This window comes from Ambystoma mexicanum, chromosome 4q, assembly GCF_040938575.1.
Source record: "Ambystoma mexicanum isolate Mex_15411 chromosome 4q, UKY_AmexF1_1, whole genome shotgun sequence".
Lineage (NCBI taxonomy): Eukaryota > Metazoa > Chordata > Amphibia > Caudata > Ambystomatidae > Ambystoma > Ambystoma mexicanum.
The window spans coordinates 1,039,651,290-1,039,668,035 of NC_090928.1; the positions used below are offsets into that span (position 1 = coordinate 1,039,651,290).

The 16,746-nt window shown below is 48.3% G+C and overlaps 1 protein-coding gene across 1 annotated transcript in view; it reads left to right on the forward strand.

Moving 5' to 3' along the window:
- Positions 1–16,746, forward strand: part of IARS2 (isoleucyl-tRNA synthetase 2, mitochondrial) — a 1,527,005-nt gene that overhangs the window by 335,654 nt on the left and 1,174,605 nt on the right. The gene's annotated exons all lie outside the window — the stretch shown is intronic.

Sequence of the window (16,746 nt, forward strand, 5' to 3'; positions counted from 1 at the left end):
CTTCTGTTCCTCCAAATTCCCTTCTCTCTCTCCTCTCCTTTTGGTTTTATTCTGCCTCGCATCTACTCTTGCTATCCTTCTACTCTACCACTCTTCACTCCCCCTCTACTCTCCACTAGTCCCCACTTCCCTCTCCAATACACTCCATTTTACACTACACTCCATCTCATCTTCTCTGTTACCCTCCTTTCACTCTTACAGTAACCTTTCTCGCTCAGCCTCACTTACTCCCCTACTTTCCCACATTGTCCCATTCACTCAGCTTTCTTACCAGACTCACATTCTCACACCCAAGTACCACTTTCTTCACCAAACAATTCCTCACCTTGTACACGCTTTGTCGGTCTTCCATGCTATGCTCCAGTTTTTCCTCCACCTGATCGCTTGGTCTAAATTTTCCTCCCTTTACCTCCACCTTACAACCCAACTACCCACTCTTCCATTCTGTTGATTTTTTTTGTATCCTCTCTTCCCCCTTCCATTGGCTCTGGCGCTCAACTTTTTCCCCACAAGAGCCCGGGTTACACAAGTGGGAAATCATAAAGTGCCTTTTAAGCCCGGTGTTTCACGGTGTTGGGCTGGTACAGTAATTGGCAGTTTCAACATTTGTTTTCTTGGGTACTGGAGCGTCCCAACTGTCAATTTGCTGCAGGGATTGATTCGCTGGTTATGTGTTTGTTTGTTTATTCCTTTATAGGGCGCACCAGACCCGGGGGTATCAGGGCGCAGCAAGTACAGGATATGCAAGGCTTAGAGGTTACACAAGATGAGCATAGGAAGTACACGTACAGAACAAGAAAAGGTCAATAAATGCATAGAGGAATACAGTTATGGTACAAGAATGCAGATCACACACAGATGGGCTTTAACAATCGGTAGACTTGAGCCAGTTGATGTAGCCAAGTCTAAAATTCAGAAAGGGTTGATCTTCTCTCATTAGGGGGAGCAGGGAGTTCCAAAGTTGGGACGCTTTGACGGGGAAGCTGCAGCCCCCAACCATGGAGAGCTTAAATCTGGGGATGGTAAGGCAGTTAGTGTTGACTAGTCTTGTGGGTCTGATGGATGTTCTCCTGTGAAATTATCCTAGTAGAGTACATGCTAGCAATACCTGATGGCTACCAACTACTAAGAGTCGACAGATCTAATACCAGAGGAGGTGGCCTAGCCATCATTCACAAATCCACCTTACCCATCAGATTAGCTACTACTTTGCTATTCCAATCATGTGAACTCCTTACTGCTAAACTCCACCTTTCTTTTAACCATACCCTTACCATGAATGTCATCTACAGACCACCTGGACCACTAGGATCCTTTGAAGACGACCTAACTAGTATCCTAACTAATAACACTAAAGACCACGCTCAAATTCTACTACTGGGAGACTTTAACCTGGGCTTTAATGACTGTAATGACAAACATGCCCTATCTGTTGCTTCACTAATGAATGATTATGGCCTGACACAAAAAGTCTCTTCCCCTACTCACGACAAAGGTAGAACCCCAGACTGGGTTGCCGATCGGAATTGCAACATTAGCATTACCAATATAATGCCGCAATCCTGGACTGACCACTACTTAATTGTATTCACTGCCTCACTTGACCTTATCCGACCCAAACCAATACTTATGGCCCTGCCACTCCCCACCAGAAGTAAAAAAGATATCGCAGCAGAACAACTCCTACCCCACCTCCTCCCAACTCTCGACAACCTAGACAATATTACAGACCCTACATCTCTTGTGGAAGCCTATAACAGTACGATGATTAAGGCACTTGACCGGATTGCCCCTACCAAAATTCGTAAAAGTAAACAACTTTGTCACCTGAACAACTGGTTCACACCACAGTTGAAATACCTCAGAACTCAAAAAAGAAAGTTGCAGTCAATTTGGCTACACTCACCTACTGAGGAGAACAAAACTGATTTAGCCACTCTCGCCAAACAGTACAAAAAGGAAATCATAAGCACCAAAAGGAATACCTTTAATGATAGAATATCGAAGGCTAAATCAGATACCAAGGAACTATTTTCCATCCTCCGTGAAATGGAATCCCCCATACCCCCGACTGATAACATTCCTAAAAATAAACTCTGGTGCACTAATATACAAAATGCCCTGGCGGGTAAAATTAGCTTGCTCCAGACTAAAATTGCCAATAAAAAAGCTTCCCTGCTCCTGCCAACGGAGCCTACACCTCAGTCACAGCTTCCTCTAAGCCAGCCTAACACCCCTCACCCCTTTAGCTTCAAACAAATAACTATATTAGAGACAGAAAAAAACATACTATCTCTAAAGCCATCTAACTGCAAAGGTGATAATTGCCCTGCCCAAATTATAAAAGATGCAGCTAGAGACTTAGCCCCCTTCATCTCTAAACTCATCAATGCATCCTTTAAGTCCAACTTAGTGCCTAATAACCTAAAACAATCTTGGGTGCTTCCCTTGCTAAAAAAACAAACACTTCACCCCGCAATTCCGACAAACTACAGACCCATCACCACCGTCCCATTTCTGCTTAAAATCATTGACAGAGTAGCTTACCTGCAAATTCAGGACAACTTAGAAACCAACAACTTATTGGGCTCACATCAATCCGGCTTCCGGCCCCTTCATGGTACTGAAACGGCCCTGATTGACCTTAAGACCCAAATTGACGAGTTGAAGGACAATGGCAGCTATGCTACTCCTCCTTGACCTATCTGCGGCCTTCGACTTGGTAGATCATGCAGTTTTATGCAATCACCTTAGCTCCGCCGCTCATTTTTCAAGTGATGCCATAACCTGGGTACAATCCTTCCTTGCAAACCGGACAATGAGTCTTCTCTCCCTTAGCAGCCGCTGATCCCACACTAGTTTCATGCGGTGTCCCTCAAGGATCATGTGTATCTCCCACGATGTACAACATCTTTACTAAACCTTTGTTTGACAAGTTGGACAGACTGGGTGTCATCTACACTAACTACGCAGATGACACTCAGATCCTCATCCCCCTTTCGGGCAACTTCTTGGAAGACACGGCCTTAGTAAACAAGATATATCTCCTCATTCAGGCATGGATGGCATCTCACGACCTCTGCCTGAATGACGACAAAACAGAGTTACCGATCCTTGGCTCAGAGATGGCTATCAAAAAAACTTGACCTGAACTATGCCTCATTCAACATTGACAATAATGTTATCAAAGTGATCACTGCAGTCAAAACCCTCGGGGTCTATCTCGACTCAGCGCTCACCTTCAAGAAACAAACTCCACTGCATATACTTGTAAATTGATCTGAGCATGTAGACCATTCCTAACTGGGACTAGCTGCATTACACTAGCTAACGCACTTATCTCTAAGATGGATTACTGTAATGATCTATATGCAGGATCTAACAAGTACATTCTTGATAAACTCCAAACCCTCCAAAATAACGCCATTAGAGCAGCTCTAAATATTCCTGATAGAGCTCATATCTCCACCTCCAGCAAAAAATATCCATTGGCTAAAAATCAAAGACAGGATTGCCCTCAAAACCCTCTCTCTCACCTCTAAATGTCTTAACAACATAGCTCCCCCCTACTTGGCAAACAGAGTCAACAAGAGAATCTCTAACCGTCCCACAAGAATACCCAATGCCTATACCTTAGTGGTGCCCAGATAAAAAAAAGTACAGCTGGCGGCTCCAGTTTTTCAGTCATAGCTGCTCAAACCTGCAACAGACTCCCTCTAGATCTTAAAATGGACCAACCTTACCCTAGCTTCAGGCGGAAAGTCCTCACTTGGATACGATCCAATGACACTTAGCTTGACTTTCCCACCGCCCACCTGCTCTAGAGACCCCTGATGATTGTAATTAGATTAACTGGTTTCTGGTCAACTAGCTTTACCTGTATTATCGCACTTAGCTTGTACATGCACCTTGCTTCTAATTTGAACTGCATAACTGTATTTTCTTGTAACCAAGTTCTCAAATATCCTTGTATTGTCTGCGCCCAGCTACCCTTTGGGTTTGGTTTTGCGCTATACCAAATAAACAAACACAAAACGGTTTACTGTAACGGTAACTGTCTCCTTATGGTTGACGGATAGTTCGGTTTGGGAGAATTAGCAGGAGATGGGGTGGGGAGGGCGACGGCCGGGAGTGGGGGGGGGGAAGGAGCATGCAGATAAGAGATTAATTCTGTTTCTGGCGATCGTCTGTTTAAGTGACTTTGTAGTGGTCAGTTCAGATAGCGTGGGGGTAAATCGTTCAAGGGGGCTTTCCATTGTTGGAAGGGTGGAACAGTGCCCATGTCAGGGCCTTCCAGTCTTCCAGTGCCTGACTTGCATACTCTGGGGATTTAGAGACGTTGTCTTCCCAGAGAAGGTTTCCGCCCCAACCCAGCGTTCCAGTTCACTATGCCATGCTTGGAATCTCGGGCCGCCCGGCTGCTTCCATGCCATTGCAATGGTCCTCTTGGTTAGGATATATGCCATGTCCATGAGCTTTACAGTGTGTTTTATTTTGGTTAATCTGGGTTAAGTCCCCAGGAGGCACTCGCTGGGGGTCCATTCGTACCTGGTCATGCCTGCCCTCCTGCAGGTTTGCTCTACCTCGGCCCAGAGCTGCTGGGTCTTGGTTCATTCCCAGAACATGTGTAGAAGATCCGCTTTGTCCCTGTTGCACCATGGGCAGTTGTGATGGGGCTGCTTGCTGAACTTCGATATTCTATGCAGTGTTAGAAAGGCGCGGTAAAGCACGTTCAGTTGGATCAATCTGAATCTGGAGTTCCTGGATACCTCCTTGGGGAACGCCAGAGCTCTCCCCCATTCTCCGTCAGTCATATCACGCCCCAGATCCCTATCCCATTTGATTTTTAGGTCAGGGCTACGGGGATTAGGCCTGTCTATTAGGTGGCTCCTTTTACTCCGCTCCGCACAGCCTCCACACTAGGATCGACTGTTTTTACTGGCAGAGAAAACCTGCCCCAGATTGAAACGGCACAATACCTGGGTCAGACCATCTCAGTCCACTCACCACTAACGGTAGAGTGGAGCATCTCCGGGAACCCTTATTGATCTCTTGTGGGGGGCCTGCTGGGTGGGGAATCACTCCTAGGGGTGTGTGTTATTTCCAAGTGCACGGCACTTCTACTGTGCCCGCAACGCACCTCCAGCCCACCACCGCGGCTGTCCACGCGCTCGTCAGAGCACCAGCACTCGTTTCTGTTCAATTTGTGTGTCCAGGCAGGCACTTTTACTTTCTTGCGCGTTCCGTGTGACCTCTGCGCGGTTTGCCCGCTCCTTGCTCCCCCGCGGGCCTCCGGGCCACGCGGGTGCAGTCAGGGGCAGCCGTTGCACTGCCCCTCGCCTCAGTGCACCCCCTCTGTCCTCCCTCCCCGATGCGGCAAGCCGGGGTGGGGGGGGCCGCAGCGGGTGTGGCACTCGGTGGCAAGACTGCTCTCCCTCCTCAGCGGGCCGGTTCAGGTCCGCCACCTCCGCAGTACCATCAATCCCCGGTCTCAGGGCGCGGCAGTTGCTTCGGGCCGTCGCCACTCGGCAAGTCGCAGGGGCCAAGTGTCGGGATGAGCTCCTCCCCCGCAGCGGCCCTCCTCCTCTCTCAGGCTGCCATTTCTTCGGCACCCCTGTGGCTCGTTCACAGGTCCCGTTTGACTGGATGCAGGCTCCGATTTTCTTCGGATCTTCGGTCGGGAGTTGCAGAAGCGCTTGTGTTGGTAAGCGCTGCTGTTTTTTTGCCAGATTAATTGTAATTGTTGGCGAATTCAAGGATCAATGTTAAGTTCAGGACGAGAGCTCAGCCCTGTCACAGCCTCACTACATGAGCTCCGGCCACGCCTCCCCTATGGGTTGCCATCCATGCCTGGATGATTAGGTACTCTCTATTCACCAATGCCAAATCCTTAACGTAATCCCCGGAAAGTGGGAGGAGGATCGGAGTATCATCTGCATAGTTAGTGTAGGCTATACCAAGATGGTCCCGATCGTTGAAAAGGGGCTTGGTGAATATATTGTACAATGTAGGAGAGACACATGAACCCTGGGGCACCCCGCACGTCATAGGGATAGGGTCTGCCGCTGCTGAAGAGGGAAAAAAAACCTCATAGTCCTATCACTCACGAAGGACTCGATCCAGACTATGGCTTCTTTGGAGAAACGGGCGGCTGAGTCTAGGTGGCTGCATAAGACCTTGTGGTCCATAAGGTCAAATGCAGCCGAGAGGTCAAGCAGTAGGAGGGCTGTTTTCCCTTTATCTCTTAACTCGTCGACTTGGGTCTTTAAGTCGATAAGGGCAGTCTCCATTCCGTGTTGGGCGGGGAAACCTGACTGTCGAGCACCTAGGAGTTCGTGAAGTTCCAAATACTTTTGGATTTGAAGCTAAGCAACCTTGTCAAGTATTTTTAACAGGAACGGTACTGTCGTAATGGGACGGTAGTTAGTGGGTATGATTGTGTCAAGGGTTTGCTTTTTTAGTAGGGGGAGCATCCAGGATTGTTTCAGGTTGGTAGGGACGGTGCCAGATGCAAGTTTTGCATTGATGAATTTGGAGATAAAAAGGGCAGGATCTCTTGCAGCATCCTTTATGAGCTGGGCAGGGCAGAGGCCACCCTGGCAGTTGGATGGCTTGAGTGCACAGATCATTTTTTCTACCTCAAGAGTGGATGTTTTAGTGAAGTTGAAACGGGCAGGGCAGTCAGGTAGTGATTTCTTGAGGGGGACGTCAGGAGTAGTGTTAGGATATGCTAGAGAATTTAGAGAGGGTTTTTTTGGGCCATTTTATTTTGGACAGTGGTTACTTTGTTGTAGAGTGTTTGTTGTATGTCTGAGCACCAAGTCTTGTCTTTATTGCAGATGTCTGGAATAGGGGTAGGGATTCTAATTCCTTTAGGATGGTGAATAATTCCTTCATACCAGAGTTGGAGTTAGAGATACGTTTATGAAGGAGTTGAGTTTGGCTGGGCACGTTTCTTTTTTGTATTGGGACGAGATTTCGGTTAGTTTAATTTTATTTGCTTCTAAGAGGTTTCACAGCTCCTCTTTAGTTGCTGTAAGGTCTTTAGCTGTGGGGTGAACCACTTGTTCAAGTGAAGTTTGGGCTTGCTAGGTCTGAGTTTGATTGTGGCAATGACATCAAGCGAGGTAAGCATGATTTTATTGTACTCATTGATGACCGTTTCTGGATCAAGATTGTCGGCAAGCGAATTAAGGGTAGGGAGAATGGCAGGGATCACTTTGTCCACTGTGATATTCTTTATGTTCATCGTGGCGCTTCCGACTGGTGGGTTGAAGTCTTTCCTTCGCCACAAGGACTTCTGGGTTTGGTAGTTCTGGAATGGAGGTGAGAAAACACTGGCAAGCACATAGGATAAGGTTGGTATGGGGTGATTGTCAGTGGTACTTTTTCAGTTGTAACCAGGCACATGTGGCGGTGGCAGAGACTGGGGCCCTCACTCATGATATCACCTCTGGGGGAGGGCTGGCTCTGGCAAACACCCGGATAGGCTACCTGATCCAGGTTGAGAGGGGTCCACAACCCCCTCTTCACAGGGTCAGGTCTTGCACCCTGTCACAATACCTAAATCGGTAACAGGCCTGTTTCACAATTAGAATTGCTTGTATTTTTGCTATTTTTGTTATGAATTCTTTATCCTTGGTCTATAAAATGTTAGTCTATTTTCATATTTTATTAGGATAAGCTATTGCTGTTGTACCATATCTCTTCATTCTTGTTCATGATCTGTTAGCACCAAAATCCCACTACAAATGTGCAGGTACGCTGTTTACAAACAAACAGCTTGTAGTGCCAAAAAGTGCAATCATCTTTGATCTTTTTTTCTACTTTTCTAATATCGGTTCATAGTGTTGACCATGAATTAATGATAAATATTTACCCCTTTTCCGCCATCATCAACCATAAATATGCATCTACAGTATTTATTATTGCAGTTGTCAGAGGTGCTGCATTTTCAGGTGAAAAAACCTATTTTACCAAATGTATGTGTGATGTGGAGAGTTAAAAATCAGCAATGGTGATTTATGCAGCCTTGTGTCTTGTACTTCCTCTGTAGGTCTCCTTTTATTCTTTCAAGTGGAAATATTTCATCTAGGAAATATAATAAATCAAATATTGTTTTGGCAGAGTTAAATGAGATAAAATATATATATATTTTATCTCATTTAACTCTGCCAAAACAATATTTGATTTTGTGAAACCACACATTACTGCTCGCTTGTGATTGACATTAGATCCACTAGTGGCTAGGCAGGGATGCTACTACTATTTTTGAAATTTCACAAAGATCATTTGTGGGCGTCACAACTCATAGACCATGCCTTAAATGAAAACAAATCGTAGCATTACTTGTGGGTTGTTGTAATTGCATTTGCACCTTTTTAACTCAGCTGTTCAAAAGAAATGGTTATAGATGGGGAACATTTGTAGGTTTGTCGGTTTTAGTGAGGAAAACTGTGGGACTGGCCTTGTGCTATCAGAAAGGACATTTAGATGAATAATTTCCAGGCTGTCCCTCCATGATGTGTGGTGTGTAGTGTTGATGTCATCAAGATGGCTATCAATGTAGATTTTAAAATCTTCAATATCTCCATTATATATGAAAGGTTTTAATTTCTATTGTCTCGTTTGAAAGATATTTTCCGGCCTAATTGATTGGTCCTTTAAACTTTTAATCTGAAGTCAATGATTTCTCCTGTTTATATTATTAAGCCTCATTTGTACTTTCATTGTATGTTCCACAGAAAATAAAACATCAATGAAATTTGAGTATGTGCTACTATATTTTAACTTGTGAAATATGATTATATGCTAAGGCTGAACTGTTGAAATGACTAATCTAGAGGTAACATAATTATATAGCTTACATAAGTAGATCAATAATAATGATCAACCTCATCTTTGTTGACATAATCTTCACTGTCCGTCTGCTAAGTTCGGTACAGTGTGAGAATCATTATCACGTAGTTACCATTTTCCCCACTCTCACACGTCTGTACAAGGTAGTTTGTACTTAAATAACAAATTAAATCCACTATGTAAAAGTTTAGAAGACAAGCATCTTAACTGCAGAATGGAGTCAGGAAGCGTGGCATCTCACAGATAACTGGTGCTTTTTCTTTGTCCGCCGTAATTGGTCATCTTGGTTCCTGATCATGACCTTATAGTTGAGTCTATTCATTGTGGGTACCAAAGTGTTTTTGTAGGTAGATATTTTTTGTAGCTTTCCTGCTTCTTAAAAAAACCTAGTCCAGTGCAACTTGGCAAGTTTAGTTATACGGGTTCTGGACTGAAAGACTTGGCAAATAAATGCTTCCGGTTGATCGAATACCAGTTAAGGATTTTATTCTTGTGTTCCCAGTGAATTAATTGCCAAAAGGGTGTTTTTTTGTAGTGAATACTTCCCAGTATGAAATTTGTTCAGTCTCTACATGCATTTCACCCCTTACCTAGATATAATTGAACATGTATTTATTTAATCAGAGGCTTTCAAGGAGCATTGTGATGGGAATAACTGCATTTGAAATAATGTTTTTTTAAAAAATAAAAATAGGCTTCAAGTAAGAATCAGGAGGTTTGGATACCTTACTGTAGTAAGAAGTAGGACATACTGTACAAATAGTGTTTTTTTTTTAAAAACTTATTTTTTATTCGATTTTTCCATAACAGTAAAGTACAATAACAGCATTGCTTGTCCCAACACCCCACCCCGAACCCCACCTGTCCCCTAACTCCCCCGAAACGGGTGCATACATAACTTCTGTAGTTATAGATTCATGCTAAACTTGGGTATAGTAAGGCAGATACATATGCCCTAGTGCGAGTTTGGGGACAGGCCAGTTGCCACATGTGATATAGGTCATATCGTCTCATTCGATATTTGTCCATTCAAACAAGTGTCTTCTGGGTGGGAACAGGTGATGAGACATCGACAATATTGAGGAGATATGTCGGGCCCAATAGTCCAAGAATCTAGTTCCGGGTGGGGGTGGGGGGAGTGAGTTCCTGTACGACGATTCTGTGTTAATAGATTATCAGTGTGTGGCTCCACTCCTGCAGTGAAAGGGGTCTTGTCCTTTTCCACGTTTTAGCTATCCTTGTCCTTGCAACCACCGCGGCCATAGCTAGGAGTTTTCTCTGCCTTCCCTGGGACATTGAAAAAGGCAAGCAGCCAAGCCATTGGGCAGTCGCGTGGGCAGTCGAGGACCATCCTGCTTGTTAGGCAAGATTGTATGCAGTACCCTATGGGTGCACTACAACAACCCTGACCACCTGGCAATAGGAACCCAACCTTTGGTATAAGTCTGTATTACACAGGTTGGCAGCGTGATTGAGCAGCCAGGCGTATCTCAAGAGGGGTCAATGTGAGCTTTAGGGGAGTTACACAGAGATTCACAGTGACAAGTATCCAAATAAACACTTGTACACAAGGTTTCTTGAATAAACAATTATTAATTTATCAGTCAGAGTAAGCCTTGTTCAGAAGGGAGCAATATAAAGCAACACAGAAATGCACTCCAAAAATAAAATACACACTCTTAAATTTCTAAATCATTAAGTACCCTTTTGGGATGGCACACAGACACAACCTACACCCTCAGGTGACTTCAATAGCTAGGGTGCTGGAGACATTAATATACCACTGTTGCATTTAGAATAGCTTAGGAATAGGTCAAAGGAAAATGTTATTAGAACATAAAAGAGATCACAAATATTCTCAAGCAGGCAAATACTTTCAGATCCCCCAATAAGTCATTCAGTGGAACAGGCTAAGCCAAAGTCGATGGGCAAAAGTCATATATGACCTGAAGCACTTCTTTGCACAATGTTTTCGAAGTCTTTGAAGAAAAAGAAGAATCAACGTAGGGCCACAAGCCGTTAGACTTGTGAGTAGTAGAAGATGCAAGCAACTCCACAGCAAGAGTTAAGTTCTCTGACTTTTACAGTACCTTTGTATTGAAGAAAAAGTGCAGCAGATGACTTCTGTTTCTGAGCAGCTCTGCAGATCTAACTGTTCCTGGACCTCCGTCATGGGGAGGGAGGACTTATGTGGACTCCTGCACTACAATGGGACGGTCACTGCTCGCAACAAGCAATCTTCAAACAAGTAGCGGTTTGGTTTTTCAGCTCCTCGCGTCTACCGCAAATAGCAACTCTGCGGTTCCTGGCTGTTGAGATGGGCTTTCCTTGCTTCTGGGGTCTTGCACTCTGTTGATGGGGCTCAGGCCCGGTCAGTCCTGCTTCCTGGGAGTCTGGAGGATCTTCCTGGAGCTCTTGGTCAACTTAAAAGCAATGCACACAATCTGGTGTTCCTCTCCCTGGTGTTTCGGTTTCCAGCAGCAACTCTGGAAATTAAACTAGCTCCGAGAGAATGTCCAGGTGGATTACTTTGGAGTTGATTGGTCCCACCAACTCAAGGGAAGAAGTCGTCCTTGCAGGGGCTTCTCTGTCGATACGAATGTGGACTTTTCATCACAGCCGCAGGGCTTCACCGGGCGAACCAAAGGTCCAGGAGTTGCAGCAGGTGTCCTCTTCAAGTTCTTCTTCGGTTCCTTCGTTCAGAGGTCGACTCTGCCTTCCAAGCCAAAAGCCTTGGGGTTTCGGGCACCTCCCTCACTTCCTGCCCACCCCAGACACCCTGGAGCCAGAGGCGGGCTTCACTCGTGAATCCCGCCAAGGGCAAAACAACCAAAGGGACCAAACCTGGTTTGGCGCGCATAGCAAATCTCAGGAAGAACCTTTCCACAAAGAAATGGCGAAAAAAGACGACCTGGGCCATTTTGACAAAAATGGCACCCTTAGGTGCTTTGCTGCAAACGCAGCCCGCAATAAATACACAGCACGGTAGTTAAAAGTAAACCACTGCCACCAACCAGTCAGTGAGGAAAGGGTAACATAAAAATGTTACATGAGAAGCTAGACACTAGGTAACCCCCCCAGCACCCTATTTTAAGATAGTGTGTGCTGGGTCTAGAAAGTTACAAATGTAAGTAAACTCAATTTCACTTTACTGCTCCGGAAAACAGTAGTTTATCCCAGAGAAGGTATTTAAACCTTGGGTAAATCTGAAAGACTTCCCTGTGTCACTGTACTGAAGGTGCTGTGTGACACAATGTAAAAGATGATGCATATGGAGTTCGTCAGGCTCCATAGCCAAACGAAACGGTATACAAAATCACATTGAAATGCATGAGAGTAGGGAAAAGGGTCTTGCTCTCTTCAGATTAAAAAAATAAAGTCCTCAAAATCCAGCAAAGTTTCTGGGGGTCTCTAAGGTGGAGGGAATTGGCACATTTCTGAGAATTCTCTCTAACACCGCCCATGGCACCATACACTCCCTCCCAGAAGGTTTGTATATAACAACATTCCCACACCATGTGTATATAGTCAGCTGGGTCAAAATGATATCTGGGACAGGTGGAGGCTCTCAGGTTAGTATTTGTGAAGTCGAGCGGGGGAATAATAAGACTGATGTATAAACTTACAATGAGTCAAGCGGAACCTAGAATTGAAAGATATCTTCCGGGTCATCTCACAGATCACCTGCCACTGGGGCTCCTTAGGGGGCATCTAATACCGTGTCCCATCTAGCCCTAAACAATCCATGGGAGGTTGGCCGCAAGGATTTAATAATCTTATATAATGTTGAGACCACCCCACTCCGTGTAGGGGGGGTTAATCAAAAACTGAGCCAGCAGTGAGGCAGGAGGCGCCCGGGGGAACACGCCCCAGATGCCACAGAGGGTTTCTCGTAATCTAAATTATAACAGCATGGTGACCGGCTTCCAGGGGTCTAGCTTCTTGAGTTTTTCCCCACTGAATAAACTCTCCTTCCCAAACTAAATCACCCAGGGAGTGGACCCCCAATTTCTTGAAGTGTGTTCCGAAAATTAGCTCCTGAGTAAGTGGGAGCCCATGAACCGCATACAAAGCATAGTCAGCATGATAGGCTCTTCACTTGTTAGTACTGGAGGTGGCCTGATCCCATGCCCATTGGGTAACGTCAATAGGCTGAATCTCATTCTTGGGGATGCGTCTAGGGGTCCCCCACAACATGCATTTTAAGTCGTCTGGCCGGGTAGTAGCTCTCTGCAGTTCAATGAGCGGTAGGTCAGCCATAGGGTGCCACCACCATATAGCGGATTGTATCTGGGAGGCGAGATAGTAACCATATAGGTCGGGGTGTTCAAGAACTTGCCCAGTGTATGGTGGGGGTCAGTGTATCTAGTGCAACCCTCGCCTGTCCCCCCGCCCATACTAATTTAGTCAGTAAAGATCGGGCATGTTTCCAGAACCAGGTAGGTGGGACCAGTGGAACATTATTAAAAATGTATAACATCTCGGGGACAACTATCATCATGGCCAATGCTAGTTCTCCAGCATGGGGTCTGGCATGGATTCACATGCTCATGAATATTCCCCGTCGTCAGGCTGGCAATCCTCAGTAAAGAAAAAAATCAGTATCAGTTTCGTTTCTGATCTGTCTTTCGTATTAGTAACCAATCGCTGACCTCTGCGTCATACTGACCACAGCCAATGACTGCCCTCTACCTAAGCCCCGCCTCTGGCAGCCATCTTCAGATTTTTACCGCACGTTCAAGTGTTGGGAGTCCTCGTGCTTAGCTCTCAAGCTTTTACTGCGTGTTTCGCGCTTTTTTAGGTGAATTTTCACATTTTCTTCGGTTAATCGAGCCTCATGCTCCACCGTTTCTACTCCCGTTAACGGCTACCCGTTGCGGGATTTTCCTACGCCCCTCAAGGGTGAAGATTTCGTCGAATCAACTCTTGGAGGATTCCAGAAGATTTGCGGCCTACTTCGATATGGCCCAGGATGCGAGTTCGTCGCCCGGACCCAAGCTGTTTCGCAGCTGCCCTGGATGCGGGCTGCAGAATGTGTTTAAGGAAGACGAACATTCGCAATGCCTCTACTGTCTTCATGGGGACAAGGCTCATGTAGAGAAGGACTGCCAGTTCTGCAAGAACTTGTCGGAGCGGACCATGAGGGACCGTCGATCCCGTCTCGCAAGCTGGTTGGAGAAGGGCTCGATGGGTGAGAAGAAGAAGAAAGGGTCTGAGCGGGCTTCTAAGTCCTGTGCGGGTGCCCAGGCAACGGGGGCCCAACACCAGGCCAAGCGCCGCGAGTCCGCTGGCTCCGGGAGCGCCGAAAGGTCGGGCTCTTCGGTCGCCAGGCAGGGCGCACCTTCCCCGGCACCGTCAACCACGAGCCAACGCTCCGGTTCGGGGAAGAGAAAGTCCGAGACCCCGGGTAAGCTTCGGGAGAAGCCCCGTCCGATCTCGGAAGAGGAGGAGCGAGGCGTCGCCCCTCCCCTGAAAGAGAAGGCCCGGGACGCACCTAAGGTGGTGAAGGCCCCTACCCAGCAGGCGAAGGCCTCTATCGAGGCTATCGCGGCGACTCTGGCCAAGCCAGCAGAGACATCGCCAGCGCAGACTGCCACTGGGACTAGAGTTTCCCTGCCGCCAAGGAGGGAATCCTCTTTTCAACCCATCATTGTGGCCGCCATGATGGAAGAAGCGAGGGGGGGAACGGTGCCCTCCTCGAGCTCGGAGTCGGCCTCGGAGGAGGAACTGACCGAGGCCGTGGGGAACCTCGAAGTCCAATTCGAGAAGGTTCGATCCCGTCGGGAAGATCCTCGGGACATAACCGAGGAAGACGACGAGGGTGAGGAAGAGTGGCGTTCCCTCCCGACACAGCCGGACCTTAGGCCTCAAGATGGCTCGGCGGCCATTTTGTCTGCCATCCAGTCCTTATGGTCTGAGATAAGGACGAGATTCCCACGGCCCAGGCCGGAGGACCCGCATCCCGGCCCGTCGGGAAGTCCTCAGAACAAACGACGGAGGACCCACTCTCCTCCGCCCGCCCCCGTAAGGCCTTCAGTTCCCTCCTCATCCTCCCACGAGTCGGGAGATGACGGTGCGTTGGGATCGACGACGGGGTCTGAGGGCGACGACGACGGAACGGGTCTCCCGTCTCCCGTCGCACGGGCCTCGCCGCCCGACGAGATTGGTTCATTCCACGCCATGATCGCCAGGGCGTCCGAATTGTTTCAGCTCTGCCCGGAGGAGCAGAAAAAGGAAGGTTTCCTCTATCAGCGCCGGGAGGCCAAGAGGAAGACGGTCATCGCGGTGCCCCTAATCGATGACATCTGGAAAGGGGGCCTGTCGGTTCTCAAAAACCCCTCCACAGCACCAGCCAAACGGGACCGTTACGAGAAGAAGTACCGGGTCCCTGAAACCGCTCCCCTGTGCCTCAGGGCCCAGCCAACGCCAGACTCGGTCGTCTCAGCGGCGGCGAAGAAGAAAGCAGCGGGGTCAGGAGCCTCGACGTCGAATTCCCCGCCGGACGGCGAGGGAAAGAAGTTGGACGCCATGGGGCGGCAGGCCATTTCGTCGGCGGCGACGACGATCAAAGCGGCCAACGCCCTGGTGATCGTGGCCCGTTATGACAGGGAGCTCTGGTTTAAGCTGGCCCCCATATTGGACTTCCTGCCGGACGACAAGAGGTCCGAGGCCCTGGAAATACTGCAGGAGGGCAAGGTGGCTTCGGACCACGCCATAACGGTGGCAACCGATATTGCCGATACCGGGTTCCGCCAGCTGGGCAACCGTGTTTGCCTGCGACGACGGGGTTGGCTCCGGGCGACTGACTTCCGTCAGGACGTCCAGACCAGGGTGTTGGACATGCCGTTCGACGGCAGCAACTTCTTCGGGAAGGCGGTGGACGAATCCCTCCAAGCCATTAAAACGGAGACGGCCCGCGCCCTAGGAGCCCTTCAGCAACGACAGCCCTTTAGGAGCCCCGGAGGCAGACAGGGTGCCTCCAAGGGATCCAGCGGTGGCTCGTCGTCCTACTGCCAGGCGGGCCTACAGCGGCCGCGGCAAGCAGGGAGCGCCTTGCGGCCGTCGGCAAGGTGGCCAGGGCGGCAAGGCCTCCACCTCCAAGCAGGACTGAACCGGCCGTGGTCTCGGGCCCCCACCGAAGCACCCCGGTGGGAGGCCGGCTGACGAATTTCGTCGGCGTGTGGAAATCCATCTCCACCGACCGTTGGGTGCTGGATACCCTGGCAAGAGGACACTCTATCGAATTCCTGAAGAAGTGCCCTCAGGTTCCACCTGTGTCCAGGAAGGAAAATCACGTCCCGCAACTGCTGTTGGAAGTACGGGCGATGCTCAGGAAAGGTGCCATCGAGCTGGTCCCGAAGAGGCTCCGGGGTGTACTCAAGGTACTTCCTCGTCAGGAAGAAGACGGGCGGCTGGCGCCCCATCCTGGACCTTCGTCGTTTGAACAAATACATTAGATCACGAAAGTTCAGGATGGTCACCCTCCAGCACATGCTGGGACAGCTGGAAGAGGGCGACTTTCTATCGTCGTTGGACATTGGAGGATGCATACTTCCACGTTCCCATCCTCAAAGTCACCGAAAGTTCCTCAGGTTCGTCGTCCAGGGACGTCACTACCAATTCAGAGCACTGCCGTTCGGACTGAAGTCGGCCCCCAGGGTCTTTACCAAGTGCCTAGCACCAGTGGCGGCGCGGCTGCGCCTGCAGGGTATTCACGTCTACCCCTACCTGGACGACTGGCTCATCCGCTCAAGGACGAGGGAACTCGCCGTTGAACACACTGCAAGGACCGTCCAGCTACTCACAGATCTGGGATTCGCCATAAACTACCCAAAGTCCCACCTGGTGCCGTCGCAGGTGGCCCTGTTTCTGGGAGCAAAGCTCGAT